This window comes from Lissotriton vulgaris, chromosome 11 (genome assembly GCF_964263255.1).
Source record: "Lissotriton vulgaris chromosome 11, aLisVul1.2, whole genome shotgun sequence".
Lineage (NCBI taxonomy): Eukaryota > Metazoa > Chordata > Amphibia > Caudata > Salamandridae > Lissotriton > Lissotriton vulgaris.
The window spans coordinates 949,565,215-949,579,887 of NC_141699.1; positions in this window are offsets into that span (position 1 = coordinate 949,565,215).

Genomic DNA, 14,673 nt, shown 5'->3' on the forward strand with positions numbered 1-14,673 from the left:
ATGAGCCAAGATGATTGGCAGAAGCGGAAGATTGCGTGACTAAATGTAGAGCTCCGGTGAAAACACAAAATGGCGGCACGTTTTTCGACGTAGACGTAGACCCAGGTGGTTCACGGTACGTCAGTAAACACAGACGTCCAGGAGGAACTCTGATGTCATGAAGATAGAATCGTCTCGTGAAAAGATGCAGGTGAGCGTGGCTCGAGCTAAATTCAAACTGACTGCGGCTTAACTGACATAGGGAGCTCCAAGAAATGTATAGGGCCAAAACCAAGTAAATAAACATTGTCCACAAACGAACTGCTCACCCAGGTGCCAATCAATATGAAGCGAAAATGTGCAGACTCCCAGAGGAAACGAAATTGAATAGTCTTACTCCTCGAATTAATTTAAAGCCCAAATAAAAGTCCCTTTTCCATCCAGAAGATGGCAGCAACCATTCATTCTCTCCTGCTCAATGGATAAATTACACAACTCTGACCTGACATTGAAATCGATGTCGAACGAGCCAGATCACTTTACCGTTCTCTCTTTAACTTGTCATTAGAGCTCCGCAGTGCCTCGGATTAGTCGGATTCTCCTCAGATGGGGCTCATACTGATCCAAGATTGTTGGGAGAGTGATAGATAAATCTTAAATTGGTAGAAACAGGTCCGGTATATTTACGGATACAAAAACAGCAAACAGACAACTGTCGCATGAAGAGCTTCAAGTCCTGACACATTTCAGCGGGCGACGGTGACAGTCACTGGTGGGGTCCCCAGGTGTCAGGCTCCCAAAAACAGCTGCTTTACCTTTTTTAAAGTTCCGTTTTCAATTTCGTTTTAGCTGTTTCACCTTTGTTAAATTCCGTTTTAAGTTCAACATCCTTCAATACAGCACATGCGGGTTTTTCCTGATCGTCGCCATATGTAATAAAATGGATAAATGATGAGTAGATAAGGTGTAGCATTAGAAGGATGCTTTATTCTTCAGATAGTAAGTATCATTGGGGGGACCCCACCAGGAGCAGCTCACTTGCTGCTCAGCCCGACTCCAACTCCTCTAACTGAAACCTCACGCTCACACAAGCATTCCAACACTCCACTCACGCGCGCACCAACATTCCACTATCATTCATACTACTAATGGCTGAGCAGCAAGAACTAGACCACTACATTGACCCAGTCAGATTCAGATATATTAGAGTCAATGCCTTTGTGGCCTGGCTGTTGAAGGGAGTGGATTAATTTCCAGAAACTGGAGCTATTCTTCTGTTTTGAGCTATGGACGATTTTTATCCATTGATCTTCACATTGTTGTTTTTTTTAATTCCCAGGTCATCTTTTTTAGTTGTCTTTTTAGAGTCCGAAGCTCCTTTTGAGTACCTTCATTGTTAGGTTCATTTCGGAGCTGTTTCAAGGTCTTTTTTATTTTGCATTGTATGCTTTTTATCTCTGGTGATGTACATTTTCCATGTGGAGACCAAATGGTAATCCCTTTATGGGTTTTCAGCTCGGTAGCATGTTTGGCTCCCAGTTCTGTTGTAAAGCCTTCCCAGGCGTCTAGCGGATTTATGTTTGAGCAGGATGCCCGGTGCGTGATTGTTTTTGCACTAGTTGATAGTTACTCGATCTCTATGGTCTTACACCTTATTCGTTTGTAATTGGCAGTGTATTCTGTTCCAATATTGCAATTGACCACAATTTTATTCTCGCTTGACACGCCTAGTGTGGCTTCTAAAGGCTGGTGATCGCTTGAAGCGTTTTCCCCGATCTTGAACTAACTGATTTTTCCATACAGCGGGAGTGTCATCAGCATGTAGTCAAGGTGTGAAGTCGTACTCGTGGACAAGTGTGTTGGTGCTGGTGGGATGTCGTCTTTAAATCGTCCGTTAAGGACTCTAAGGTTTAGCTGCTCAAGGTCTTTCAGTAGTTCGATTGAGGTTTTTATGTGTTTGTTGGGAAACAGAGTTGTTTGGCTTGGGATGGCCCAAACGGTGTCCATTTCCTTGGTCATTTCATCTGCAGGTTTGATTTCAAACAGGTGAAGGTTAAAATCTCCTGCCACTAGTGTGTTCTCCATTTCCCTGTCCACCATGAGTCTTGTCAGCTCTTTGGTAAGTTCTCTGGAGCCCAAAAGTCTATGCTTTGGGTGTATGTATACATTAATAATGTACAGCTGTTCGGTTGCCTGATTGTTTGTGATTGTTACTGATAGCGCCTGTATCATGTTTGGAGGAGTGAGGCTTACTTTTATCGTTTCCGTTGCCCCGATTGTTGATGTCGAGGCGAAGATTGCCAAGCCTCCTGAACTGTGGCCATATTGAGAGCTTCTGATTGCCGGGTACGTTTGAGTTGTGAAACCTTGTAGTGGGATGTCATTTGTTTCCCATGTTTCCTGAAGGAGGATCAGATCGAAGGATCTTAAGTAATTTAAGATCTCGGGGTCCTCCAGTTTGTCTAGGAGGAAGTTGATGTTCCAATTACATATTTTTATTTTGGGGGTGGCTGTAGGGTTGACGGTTGAGGCTGATGTTCTTCGTCAATTAGTGTCTCCACCGGGTATAGTGCGTGTTAGTAGTTGTGCTCTATGTGGTTTTAGCTGGGAGAAGCTTGGGTATTGGAGTGGTGGCAGATGTTTTACCGGTCCCGGTGAGTGGCTCCGTGCACCTTTCAGGATTGATTTAGCCATTTTAGGGCGTTCTTGTTTTATTTCTTCAAGAAGCAGAGTCGGGTAAGGGGGCCTGATTTCCACTTCTAACTTAATTCCCCACTGGGAGAATCTAAATGTTTCCTCCATTATTGAGTTTGCAACGGCATGTGTTACCCATCTGGTCTTTGTTGTTTCGTTTCCACATATGTGAGAAGCTGGAAGAAATTCAAGTTCAAGCAGGTCTGTGGTCTGTGGTCTGTATATTTTTTAGGTTGTCGATTGAGTTGATCAGCTTTAGTATCTTACCCCTGTTTAAAGTGTCCACTCTTCCTCTGGATTCATATTCGGGAATAAAAAGAATTATGTCGGGTTCCTCTGTGAGCTGTAGTGTCTGCTGTGACTGTCTCGCCAGTTCACTTGGCCCTTTTGAGTGTTGACTGGTGGGTATTGTAAGGTTTTGATTGGAGTTTGCCCACCGAAGTTGGTCTTTAGGCTGGCCACTTTCTGTATTAGTGATATTTGATGTCATGGTGTCCCCCTTTGTCTCACTGCTGATGGTCTTAATGTTTTTGTGAGTAGTGGTGGTTAGGAGTTCGGTGGTTGTGACTTTAGTTGTAACTTTAACAGGCTCATCATGGGCCTGTTTTCCGACCGCCCAGGTCCATTGCTTTGTTGCTGCTTGGCTATGGCTTTGGCCTATGTGTGTCGGTTATTAGTTGTTAGGTTTTTTGTTTGACCAGAGGGGAGTTCCTCTGTCTGTTTGTGGGTTTTCTCTTTAGGGTAGGACGGGGTTCGCATGCCCTCTCCGGCTTGCGTCTGTGGATTTTTTAAGTTGAGGTGAAGGGCTGGAGTGGTGCTTGTTTGCTTCTGGCGGTACACACCCCCCCAGCGTGCTTGGCTGGTAGTTCTCTTCTGTACTGTGGTGCTTATTTGATATTGGTGGCTCAGGGCCCCCCAATGTAATTATCTGGCGATTCTCTTCTGTACAGACTACATCAACTTGCTTCCTGTTCCTGCCCTTTCTTTTTTGTTTGCGTATAGTGCGCGCATTCATTGGGCTGCCCGATTGCTCGACGTGTTTTCTTGTTGAGGTATTTTGGGGGGACTCTTCTATTGAAGTGTTGGAAATTGGTTGTTGGCATCGTTGCATTCTGGCTTTATTTGGGTTGTTGTCAGTCCCTTGTGGGCTTTTGTTATGCAGTGGTGTGGCAGGCCTTTCGTTTGTTGGGGGAACTTTGTGGAGTTTAATTTTATGTCCTACAGAAGATTACCCAACATAGTGGGTAATGATGATAATTTTTCGACAATAGATATGCAGGCACAGTCCGTTCTTACAATCTGGGATAGTTTTACTGACTCTTGTCCTCTTTTTATAAGGCCATTAAGATCTGCGAGTTTTCTATCGATCACCGTTGTGGCCTCTGCCAGCCTTTGCAGCACAATTAATTGTAGATCTAATTTGTCAGATTGATACTGGAGTGCTGTTGAGGACAGTTGGATAGTGTTGAGTAAGGTTACCCAAAAGGTGTCAGTAGTATCCCTTACCCTCACATTGGGATAAGTTAGACTCTCTTTGCTGATGTTGTTTGCGGGGTCCTTTGTGTTGTATGCAGCCTCAAGTTCGATCCATTCTTGATGTTTCAAGAAGGTCATGTCCCTATCTAGGGAGGGTGAGATCTCGTCGGCCCTTTTTGGAGAAGAGTTTGCGGGTTCTTCTTTCGCACCCTGGATAACATGGGCATTGGTTTTGTCTTGAAGTTTTGGTTCAGCTTGATGGATGACTTTGTTTCCTCGAGTCAATGCTGTTTCTTGGTCATGTTCTACTTCCTCCCCTAGAGGCTGGATGAGTGAAAGAGAGAGTATTGAAGGTGACATACCGCTTTCTTCGTTGTTACTAGGGTGTCCCTGTGACTCTACCGGCTCTAGGACACGAGTGCTCAGTTTTTCTTTCTCCAGCGGAAGACTGGATTGGCTTGTTTCCTGATTTGCTTCCTCTATTATTGAGGTGTGACTGGCTACGCTTTCTTGTGTCTTAAGGTGGCTATAATCTTGTCCCCATTGTTCTCCTGCCCCTGCTATGCTTTTGATGTTTGCCGTGGTCTCTTTTGGGTCTGATGGCGTGTGTATTACAGCTACAGTGAGATTTGTGGTTTGAGGCGAGGGGTTATTTGTATCAACTGGTGGCAAGGGAGTTTGAAGGCCTGTAAGCAAGTCATTTGACGAGGAGATCACATTTCCTGGGTTCTTTAGAAAGGCAAATTTTGTGTAAATTTTCGGTTGATAATTATATTGCGTTTTCGCTGGCTGGTCTGCTAGGTTGATTAGGTCTTTAGGGTGTTTCCTTTTGTTATTTTTATTACTTGTGGATTGATCTAGAGGTGAAGTTGATGTTGAAGTTAAGGTTGAGGTTGGAGTGGGAATGTGGGCTGTGTTCGTTAGTAGCCCCTCATTTGTGTCGCAATTGCTGTCTTTTTGGTTGTTTTCCGGTGAGTTTGAGGTGCTCGTAGAGTTGCTAGAGTCCTTATGGCTGCTGACTGGTCGCTTGATTTCTCCCGCTGTCTCTAAGCTCATTGATGTGTTGTTCCTTTTCCGTTTTGTCGGTTGCCTTGTTGGAGGCCTTCTTTCTTTCCCTGACCTCATGGTGGTCCTCCTATGTCCCTGTCTGCGTTTCCCCCGTGTTTGTTATTCGTCTGCCTCTTCTTTCTCTTCTATCTCTTCTCTCTCTCTCTTCTATCTCCCTTCCAACTTGTACGTGTCGTTGTAGTAGAGTGGGGCAGGATGGACTGGATAGATGCTTATCGTTTGCCTATCTTTTGGATGCAGCTTTGTTTTGTCGGATGAGTAGCAGCTGGGGGGGAGGTCTCGAATGTTGGCGCGTAAGAAATCTGATCTTCTGACGATGCTCTGTGCTGCAGCCTGGAGACTGGAGACCGCGGAGACCGCGTAGATGGACCTCCAGGCGCAAGTCGGTCTCTCGGTCGCTTTTGGGTAAGATGTGAGATGTGTTCGTCCGGTGATCATCCGATCTTTTATGCGTCTTTTTATACGTTGCAGAATGGCTTGCTAAATGACTTGCTGCCTTTCTGTGCCTTTGGATGCTTGGGAGCTTCAGAGTGAGGTTACTAAAGGTTTAACATTAACACTTCTATGCAGGAATCTCACAGGTAGTTTACTTTGAAAGCTTGAGACCACCTTTGAGTCGTTTTCAGGACTGGTGCAATGTTGGAGGGTAATTCCTTGGACTGAGGAAGGGGCCTTTTTCCCCGATTTTGTTAGAAGATTTTCAGGAGAATCTGCCAGTTCTCTATTTTTATGGTAGCTTTAACGTGGCTCGCGGCTCGCTGCTTTTAAGGGGCGCATGCTGCTCTCACCTCTGCCGCTTGAAGTAGCTGTCTCCTTCGCCACCTCCGCCGTCACTGCCGCCGCCGCCTCGCCCTTGAGTTGGCAGCGTGAATGGAAAAGAGAGTGGGGGAGTAAGGGGAGTAAGGGAGCAAGGAAGGAAGCAAGCAAAGGTTTTCGGCTGGGGCAGCTGACCGTTGACTCTCACCTCTCGCCTCTCCCGTCCACTCCCGGCCATCTGTGGCTTCCAGTGCCCGGCTCCCGGCTCCTGGCTCCCAGCTCCCTGCAGCCCCCGATGGCCCATGGGGGCATAGGTTCTGTCGGCTCCGCTCGGCTCACCCCTTCCTCACGGCGCTTAACTCGCTTGACCAGCTTGGACAGCTCAAACCGCGGCGTGCGGTTTGCTCGGCTCAGCAGCACAACAGCTCAGCTCAGCAGCTCAACAGCGCCACCTTATGCCAGTTACCTCTTGAAGCTGTAGCTCATGTCTTCATTGTTTGACCCATGGACCAATAAGTTGGAAGTATGTTGGAAGGTGAATCTTGACTGGCAGAATCCAAAAACGCTATTTGAAGATACCAGTAGTCTCACACGTGCTATGGGTGCTGTTTGAGCTTCAGTTTCTACAGGCCATTAACGGCAGCTGTGTTGATTAGGTGCAAGTCCGATGTGAGAAGTACTGAGGCTGTTAACTTCGAAGGTGGCAACTGGCAATCATGGCAGCTCAAGACAGTTCCAACAGGCTCCAGCAGACTCCGGAGGGCGCAGGCAGTGGTTTTCCCCGGTAGATGCTGGTGCCTTGATACGAAGGTAGTGTGGATGATGCGGGTCAACCGCGCTGCAAACCTGCTGCAAGGCACCGGTTGAAGTACACTACAGGCTGCAGCTGCGGCAGTGGACAGAGAGCAGAGAGGGACAGAGGGAGTGTGTCAAGCGTCTCTTCTCAGTGCTCGAATTCAGAGCACTCTGTGCAGTCCCGGTCGCCCCCGCTTTCCTCCGCTTCTCAGGCTTGTCAGGCTGTCTAGGCTGGCCTGACCCCCACTGCTTCCCAGGTTTCCGGGCTCCTGTAGGTGGGTTTCGTCCCCCACCGCTGGATGCTACAGTGTTCTTTTCACAGCGCCCGCACTCCCAGCACTCACACCAGCATGCAACCTGCTCCTCTGCACCTCCTCTCCACTAGAACGGCTGCAAAACACGGACTGGAATGCAAGTTCAAAACACAGCAGAGTAACGGGGCCAGTGTCCATGGCAGGTGAGCCAGCAAGTACATGAGAGGCTGCACAGGGGAGAGTGCAGCACAGCAGAGCAACAGGGCCAGTGTCCTTAGCAGGTGAGAGGCCAACACAGTAGAGCAACCGGGCCAGTGTCCATGGCAGGTGAGAGGCCAACACAGCAGAGTAACATGGCCAGTGTCCATGGCAGATGAGCCAGCAAGTACATGAGAGGCTGCACAGGGGAGAGTACAGCACAGCAGAGCAACATGGCCAGTGTCCATGGCAGGTGAGCCAGCAAGTACATGAGAGGCTGGACAGGGGAGAGTACAGCATAGCGGAGAAACAGGGCCAGTGTCCATGGCAGGTGAGAGGCCAACACAGCAGAGCAACGGCAGTGTCCATGGCAGGTGAGCCAGCAATTACATGAGCGGCTGCACAGGAGAGAGTACAGCACAGCAAAGCAACAGGGCCAGTGTCCATGGCAGGTGAGAGGCCAACACAGCAGAGAAACAGGGCCAGTGTCCATGGCAGGTGAGAGGCCAACACAGCAGAGTAACAGGGCCAGTGTCCATGGCGGGTGAGCCAGCAAGTACCTAAGAGGCTGCAGAGTACAGCACAGCAGAGTAACAGGGCCAGTGTCCATGGCAGGTGAGCCGGCAAGTACATGAGAGGCTGCACGGGGAAGAGTACAGCACAGCAGAGCAACAGGGCCAGTGTCCATGGCGGGTGAGAGGCCAACACAGCAGAGTAACAGGGCCAGTGTCCATGGCAGGTGAGAGGCCAACACAGCAGAGTAACAGGGCCAGTGTCCATGGCAGGTGAGCCAGCAAGTACATGAGAGGCTGCACAGGGGAGAGTACAGCACAGCAGAACAACAGGGCCAGTGTCTATGGCAGGTGAGCCAGCAAGTACATGAGAGGCTGCACAGGGGGGAGTACAGCACAGCAGAGCAACAGGGCCAGTGCCCATGGCAGGTGAGAGGCCAACACAGCAGAGCAACAGGGCCAGCAACACACCCATATACTAAACAATGTTTATTTATTTTATTTATTTATTTACTGACATTAATAGAGCGCGAACGAATACCCGTAGGCGTCTCGGCGCTAGGAGTAGCACACCTGTATGAGGCACAGGCATATGAGGGGGATGTCAACTCACTCCTGACTGCCATGCGGACTTGTACCTGGCTGTGTGTTGTGGACAGCAGGCCCACTTGACTGTGTTGACAGAGCCCCAGGTGATGTGGTGCTAACAGTGTCTTTTCAAGCTGGAGGGCTGTGTGGACCAGGTGGAATAGTGGCATGTGGAGGTGGAGTCATGCAGACCTCTGACACAGTGTGGGTGGGAGAGGTTGGAGGGGTGCCCTTCCACTTATTGGGAATATGAAATGGCTTCCCTGTCTTGGGGTTGATGGGAAGTGGTCATGACACAACTGGCACACACCCCAACTGTCCCACATCAGGTGCAGATACTGGCACCGCCAATGGAGATGTGCTGGATCCCGCGGAACGCTTGGTCTGGCTACGTCTCTGGACCACCTTCACCTCTTTGCCAGGTGTACCCCCTACAGTGCCCTCCTTCGACTTCTTGCCAGGGCTGGTCACTACTGTGCCCTCCTTTGCCTTCTTGCCAGGGCTGGTCACTACAGTGCCCTCCTTTGCCTTCTTGCGAGGGCTGGTGCCCTCCTTTGCCCTCTTGCCAGTTGTACCCCCTACAGTACCTTCCTTTGCCTTCTTGCCAGGTGTACCCCCTACAGCGCCCTTCTTTGATTTCTTGCCAGGGGTGGTCTCTACAGTGCCCTCCTCCACCTGCAGCAATGGTCGTGGAATTGGGGTAGATGTGGTGGGTGGATGTGTCCCTGTGCTCTTCCTAGGTTTACCCCTGATATGCAACACCTCCTCAGTGGGCACAGACACTGCATGGGTAGTTTTGTGTGATGTTTTAGTGACAGGAGAGTCTATTGCTGGTTATGTCTCTGCGGCATGTGAGCCTGATGCCTGCCTGATTGCTCTTCTGCCCTTTCTCTTCCCTAACTGGCTCTTGTCTGTGCATTCTGGGGTGGACATGCTCTTCAGTGGGGATGGTGTCTGTGGGTGGGAGTGTTTGGCTTGTGTCTGTTGTGTGCTCCAGGTGCTGTATCGTTTTGTTGACACAGGCGAACAGTCGTCACTGTCATCTGATGTGGCCACTGACTGGTGGGTGGACAAAGGCACCTGAGCTGCAATGGGAGCATGTGCTTGTTGAAGGGCTGACGTGACTGTGGATGACAACGCCTGGACTGTACGGTGTAGCCCACCCACGTCAGAGTGTATGCATTCCATGTATGCAATCACCTGGCCAAATTTCTTGTCATGGTCACTGAAAGCATTGAGCAGGGCAGTCTGGCCCACACAAAGCTGGCGCAGGAGCTCTACACACTCTGCACTGAGTGCAGCAGGGGGGATAGGGTGCAGGGGCAGCGGCGCCAGGTGTGAATGTGACTCATCCCCTCTTAGTGACACGGATACGGGCAGCCCCAGAGGAAGTGAATGGGAGGCTGGGCACTGGCCACTGGGTGGTAGATGATGACGCAGAGTCCCCATCCCCATGCCAACATGGATGCATTCCCGCTGGCATCAGATGATGTGGTTCTCTGTGTCTCAGCCACGGATTCCTCCTGCTTACTTCTGTCCCCCTCAGATGCGCTGGTGGGCTCAGTGTCACTTGCCTCCGCTGCAGCTGTAGTACTACTCTCGCCACCACTGGTTTCTGGCTCATGTTCCTCTGTGATCTCTTGCAAATCTGCATTAGAGAGAGATACAGGGTTGTGTAAGTGTCATCATTTGGTCACACAAATTCAAATCAATGCAGTACAGGAGAGGCCCAAATCTACATGGTAACCACCACACCCTGCAATCACTGTGTAGCAACACACTACATAGATCACAACAGTGCCTGTACCGCAGAATAACTGCCAGGAGTGAGGCATGTTGATGCCACACAGCACTACACCCTGCCCGTAGATGGAGTGCTCCCCCACCTTGACCTGCCCTAGGGACATGATGTGGGTACCACACTTATTACCACTGACAGACCTTCAGGGAACAGGAGGGGACAACACACACACCTATTATGACATTGCATGCCACAATGCCAACTAGGCCATAGCAAGCACCATGTGGTGATCTCGGTCTAATTGTTGTCAGATGTGTGGGCCTCAACCATCATGCTAAGTAGGCATACATGAAGTCACACTCATAAAGTTGACACTGCAGTTCACCACAATATAGATTCCCCACACTATCGCAATGATGAATGACCATGTGGAGCCTAACACATCTGGCAATGTGAAACAACAGCAGGGAGGATCAGCTCAGTAAGGCCAGGGTGGCCCAATGCCTCATACAAGCACACATCACAGTAGCCACTCACATCACACAGCACAGCATAGCAACACACGCACATCACATGGGTCCCCGCTGCCACAGGCCCTGTACACATGCATCCACTCCGAGCTAAAGTCACCCTCCCCAGATACTCACCAATCCTGCCTTGCTGCCGATGCTCCTTCAGACATGCATCCAGGTCTGGATTAGTCACTGCCAGCATGCGGTCCATCAGGGGACTCATGCTGTGCCGTGCCAAACACCCTGTGCGTGGTTGCATCCCCAAGGTCATCTCTGCCACTTGCTTTGCCAGCCGGCTGATGTCGTCCCACCTCTTGTGACAGTAGGTTTGTCGTATGTTGGAAACCCCCAGGGCTCGCACCTTTTCTGCAATGGCACTCCACAGGGCCTTACGCTGGTGTACCTTGAGCTGCAGGTATGAGAGAAAAGAATGGTAAACAAACAGTTACAAAATGTCAGATAACAACATCTATCAGTACAGTAGCAAGACACAGACTCAGGACTCATTGTAACCTCCGTCCCTCCAAAAATGGGTGACCCCTCACAAGGGTACTCTGCATGGCCCAAACATTTGTGATTGCATGCACACATTGGGGCGTATAGGCTCCATGATAATCTCACAAATGCAGGATGCCTCCACACAATATGCATCGACAGAAGTGTGTAAGTCTGAAATTATTCAGGGCATAGATGTGGCATATCTACTATTCAGTTTAAAGGAACAGGAGCATGTGAGCCTGGTGATGTTTTATCATTTGGGTGGGCAGCCACTGAACCTACTCTGTGGGTCACACTACAGGGGCACGCTGAAATATTCACACAAGCAATTACTGTCCTGGCACCTATATGGCTAACATCCGTTGGCTCTGTATGGCTGACAATATAACACACCACACTCACACATACAAGGACAGGCATGGAAAAGAGTGACATTGGGACACACACACACTTGTCTGTTGGTGTCTTACACAAACCCACACCCTCAGGAATATACTGCAGCTGCACAACTACACGTCTGACACCCCCCTGCCCTACAGCTACCTTCATGGAGACTTGCCACTACATTGGGACCACCAAACAGCCTTGGGTACTGTGCCAGCCCCTCGTCCACAAGGACCTCCAGCTCCTCACTTGTGAATGGACTGGCACAGATCTTCTCTGTCCTTGCCATCCCTGTGGACATGGAACACCTGTGGTGGAAGTGAGTGGTGAGGGGTCCCAGGCAGTAGGCTCTTCAGGCAGCAGCAGGAGAGGGTCCCAGGCAGCATGCTCTGTGAGCAGTGGAAATGTGAGGCTCACTCCCACAAATTTATAGCCCTCTGGGGTCGTTTGGAAGCTGAAAAGCTGCTACAATTGGTTGTCCAGGTCTGCCTCTTTCAAAAGCATCCAATGACCGCCTCCGTGGTGGCGGTGCACACCTCCCACGATTTTCAAATCTGCATCATGCCACCGCGATCATCACTGCCATTAGCTGAAGACAATGCTCCATGGCGGTGACGCACCGCGGGTGCCCGGGGTGCGCTACTGCGATGGTGCATCATTCAAAAGTATCCAATGACCGCCTCCATTGAAATCAATGTGTTGTGGGTCAGTGCTGACCTTGACAAGGCTTGTGTCACTGTATGGTATCTTACCAGACTGGTGCTTTCACATCAGCTCATGCACACAACTGAAAGTTTTCCTGCTACTGTGATGAATGTGTGGATGGATTTGTGCAGACTTTACATGATGCATTGAGGTGTGACAGGTACAGCATATGGGTATGATACAGTCATGGTAGTTTCAGACACATTTGCGGATTTTACAGCACCTGGCGTGCACATGTGACATGTGTGGTTCAGTATGTGTGCATTCACATCCCCCAATGTGTTTGTGGCACTCGTGTATTGTTAGTGAGAGGTGTGCCCTCTGTGTGTATCAAAAGGCCATCCATGTAACCTGGTGTGCTATGCATCTCTCAGGCAGTCTTTTTTTTTTCCATGACATCGTTGATGGTATGTGCTGTGGCCATCTCATGATGGTTGTCACTGAAATTTTCGAATTTACATCTCAACTAGGAGGAGGCCAAATGTCCTATGTCACCTGACAGTGCTGGAGGACATGGAGAATGTTGCAGTAATTCAGAAATTCCGCCTGGACAGACCAACACTGAAGATCCTATGTGATCTTTTGGAGCCCCACCTGCAGCCTCGCCGTCACTATCCAACTGCATTCACACCCACATACAAGGTGATGGCAGCCCTCCACTTTTTTGCAACTGGTTCCTTCCAGGAGACCATGACTAGCGCTGGACGGATGTCGCAGCCCATGTCTTCTTTGATGCCTCTACACTCAATGGCACACACCCACTCAAACTCTTCCTCATCTTTTTCCTCAACACAACCATCATCTTGTGTGACCAATCGGGACAGGGCATCTTCAGTATAATTAAGTACTCCTGCTAGATATTCCACATTAAAATTGTAACCTTGCAAATCCACAACCCACCTTGAGATCCTGTTTGAAATGGCAACTGCCCCTTTCATGTTAAAAACTTCAACCAACGGTTTGTGATCAGTTCGAACTACAAATTTGGTTCCCCATAATAAATTAATCAACTTTTTCATGGCCAAATGTACAGCTAAAGCTTCCTTTTCTATCACAGAGTAGCGGAATTTGGCTCCCCTAAGACTCCTAGACAGAAAAAGCATAACATCTACTTTACCTTCAGATTCTTGTTGAAGTACAGCTCCCAGACACTTCATGCTTGCATCGGTAACTAGGACCGACATAGCCGCCTGATCATAGCTCCTTAATTTGGGCATGTCTTTGAGGTATCCTTTAATCTTAACAAATTCCTCTTCACACTCCTTGGTCCACACAAACTCCATGCCCTTGCAAAGAAGAGCCCGCCTGTGGACTCACTTCTCAGCAAATCCTTTCACAAATTTGCTGTAGTATTCAGCTATTCCCAAAAATTTCATAAGGTCTTCCTTGCTTCTAGGAGAGGCTACATTTTCTATAGACTTAATCAAATCACTCTTAGGTTCAATGCCTTTACCTGATATGGTATGTCCTAGATAATCGATCGAAGACTTTCTAAATTTACATTTATCAATCCTAACCGTAAGATTGTGTGAATTGAACCTCTCCAAAACTTCTCTAACTCTCAAATCATGCTCAACTTCATCTTTCCCGTAAATCAACACGGCATCTTGGTAAATTTTTACTCCCTTCTGACCTTTCAAAACCCTTTCAAGTGCCCTCTGAAAGCCGGAAGATGCAGGAAACGAGCCCAAATGGTAGACGTTTAAACCGATACATGCCAAAAGGAGTGATGAAAGAGGTATAATCTTTGGAACACTCTTCTAACTTGCTCTGATGGTAAGCCAATTTGAGGTCAACTGTGGAAAATATATTTGCCCTTTTAAGTAGCATGAGCATGTCTGAAATTTTAGGGAGGGGATATTTGTCAACCACTACCTGTTTGTTAGGCTCTCTTAAATCAATGCATAGACTGAGACTACTGTCCGATTTGCGAGCGGCTACAACCGGAGCCAACCATTGTGTTCCTTCTACTTCTTCTACTATACCTTCCAATTTGAGTTTTTCCAACCGATCTTTCATCTCTTCCCTTACTGACAAAGGAACACCACAAACTTTACTGGCAAAAGGGATAGCTCCAGCAACTAACTTAATCTTGTGAGTGTAGTCTTTCAAGCAACCCAGTTCATCTCTGAAAATCTTTGGAAAGGATTCCTTTAACTTAGATGTGTATTCTTCCCCACAATCTTAGAGTTCAACTTTATTTATACGAAGGTACTCTTTCAGTAAATAGGCGGACCACTATTGGGATCCAGCATAACTCCCAAATCTCTCTGATGGAACCAGCTCAAAATATTGTCTCCTGTACAGGCTACATAGACCTTCCCAGAGATGTATCTTCCTTTATATTCAATGAATCCATTGAAATAACCATTAATTGTATAGGCTCCCCACCATAAGAGTAGGGATTGATGTCTGCCTTCAATAATGTAATGTTATTCATTAGACACTTTTCATAAAATGTTCTTGATATGATAGTAATTTTCTCTCCAGAATCAAAAAGAACACTTGTACCA